This window comes from Odocoileus virginianus, chromosome 17, assembly GCF_023699985.2.
Source record: "Odocoileus virginianus isolate 20LAN1187 ecotype Illinois chromosome 17, Ovbor_1.2, whole genome shotgun sequence".
Classification (NCBI taxonomy): Eukaryota; Metazoa; Chordata; class Mammalia; order Artiodactyla; family Cervidae; genus Odocoileus; species Odocoileus virginianus.
Window position 1 is genome coordinate 16,636,496 of NC_069690.1, and position 2,526 is coordinate 16,639,021.

Genomic DNA, 2,526 nt, shown 5'->3' on the forward strand with positions numbered 1-2,526 from the left:
ATCGCTACCTACATCTCCCCCTTGAAAAGACAGGATCACAAGATCCTTGACATGTTTTCACATCCTCTTGCTGAGTGCTTCCACATTGCTATAACTGGAACTTTGGTTCATAATTACTTTAAAACTTTCTAATGTTATCAATGTTTAGACAATAAGTTCCACTCGTTCATTTGCTCCTTGTTTCTTCTTGTGCTTCATCCTTGCAGAGCATGTCTTCTGTCAAAGAAACCGACTAAAAAATGACATACCTGTAGCAGTATCCTTTGTGTGCCCCTAGGTTGGAGCATCCTTAGGGCAACAGATGTTTTGCTTCTGGATAAAACTGAACCTGGATGTAAGGCCTCAGAAAATGACTAGCGGGAGGTGGGAGATGGGACAGGACATACATCTATCTATGGCTGATTCACGTTAATATATGGCAGAAACAAACACAATATTGTAAAGCAATTATTCTCCAATTAAAAATAAATAAATGTAAAAAAAGAAATTCTGACCAAAGTAACGAAAAGTAGTTATTTCAGAGTGAATTTATGGACAGCAAATTTTCTAAGCTCCTTTTGTGCCTCCAGATATTTATATTTCCTCTTCAAATTTGTCTGGTGGTTTGGCTAGAATATAGTTCTTAATTGCTACATTTATTTTCCTTTCAGCACTTTGAAGAAATTGTGAAACCAGCAAATATAATTCTGACTTAAACAGAAATGTGGCATGAAAAAAAATGTCTCTTGATGCAATCTTGTGAACCTAAAAATAACTTTACACAGGAGTTTCAACATCCCATGACTTGCCATTCTCTATGCCAATAAGAAATACAAAGATGCAAAATATTTACAATCCATCCACCTAAAGAGAGAGACTTGATCAAGGGAGAGTAAAAGGTCTCAAGTCAAATTTGACATGCTGTTTCTATCATAAACTATAGCCTTCCTTGCTGTGCTTCTTGGCAGAGATAATATCTCCTTGAGATTTTGAATTGTTTTTATCAAACCTTTTATTTTAGCACATGAAATAAAATCTCATCACTCCAGTGTTTGGGTTAACTACAAAGCTCATAGAACATGTTTTAATGAGTTGCATCAGATGTAAGAAATATTGGTCCATAACATATGCCTATTATTATCCATTTAGCCCTGTAAGTACTGTTTCTCTTAGCCTCACCCCATGGCATGTGGGATCTCAATTTCCTGACCAGGGGTAGAACACTTACCTCCTGCAGTGGAAGTGTGGAGTCTTAACTACTGGACCATGAGGGAAGCCCTAAAACTATAGTCCATCTAAATTATACCTAAATTATAGATGGTCTCAATTCTTTTACTGATGCATCTTCCATTCAATGTATAGATAATCTGTAAAATTTCTGGGCAGAGAGAACAGTTCAATTTTCTGGCCGCCCCCCTGCCCATGCCATCAAGCTTGAGTTTAAAGGTACATCATAAAATCTTCTGGGGAAAAAAAACATAGCAGGATATTCAAAATGGACAACCAACAAGGACTTTTTGCCTAGCACATGGAACTATATATTATCTATTATATAGCACATGGAGCTTCATTGGAAGGACTGATGCTAAAGCTGAAGCTCCAATACTTTGGTCACCTGATGCAAAGAACTGACTCATCAGAAAGAACCCTGTTGCTGGGAAAGACTGAAGGTAGGAGACAGGGACGACGCGATGAGATGGTTGGATGGCATCACCCACTTGATGGACATGAGTTTATGCAAGCTCTGAGAGTTGGTGGAGGACAGGGAAGCCTGGCGTGCTGCAGTCCAGTCACAAAGAGTCGGACACAACTGAGTTACTGAACTGAACTGAACTGGAACTCTCCTCACTGTTATGTGCCAGTCTGGATGGGAAGAGGACTTGCAGAAGAATGGTACACGTATATGTATGGCTGAGTGCCCTCGCTGTTCACCTGAAACTACCACAACATTATTAATTGGCTATACCCCAATACAAAACAAAAAGTTTAAAGTTTGAAAAAAAAATGTAAAAAAAGAAAAGCCCGTAGCAGGAAGCTCTGGTTTTCCCACATGCTCTACTGCGTTCTTGTGCCTGATGTTGCTGAAGAAAAGTCAGATGCCAATCTGATTCTTATTCTTTTCTCAGAAATCTGAGAAACTTGAAGAATATTCTTTCATTTTTGATGCTGTAAAATATCATTATTGCATGACTCTGTACAGGTTTTTTCTTATTTATTCTGTTCAGCAATCATTTCCAAATCTGCAAATCACAAATAAAATTCAAGTAGATTTTCTTTAAATAAAAACAATAAGATACTGTAAACTTATATAAAGGAGGAACTTCTATGAATAGTTGAGATAATCTTTAAAAAAAAAGTGGGGGAAAGGAAGCTTGCTCTATTGGATATTACAATATATTGCAAGACAAAAGTAGGTGGGCATCAGTGCAATAGACCAAGCAATAAGGAAGAGAACTCTAAGAAGGACCCATTTATAAAGTGAATTTGGTATACAATAAAGGAGCCATCACAGGTTAATGGGGACAGAAGAGATCATTTATTAGGTGA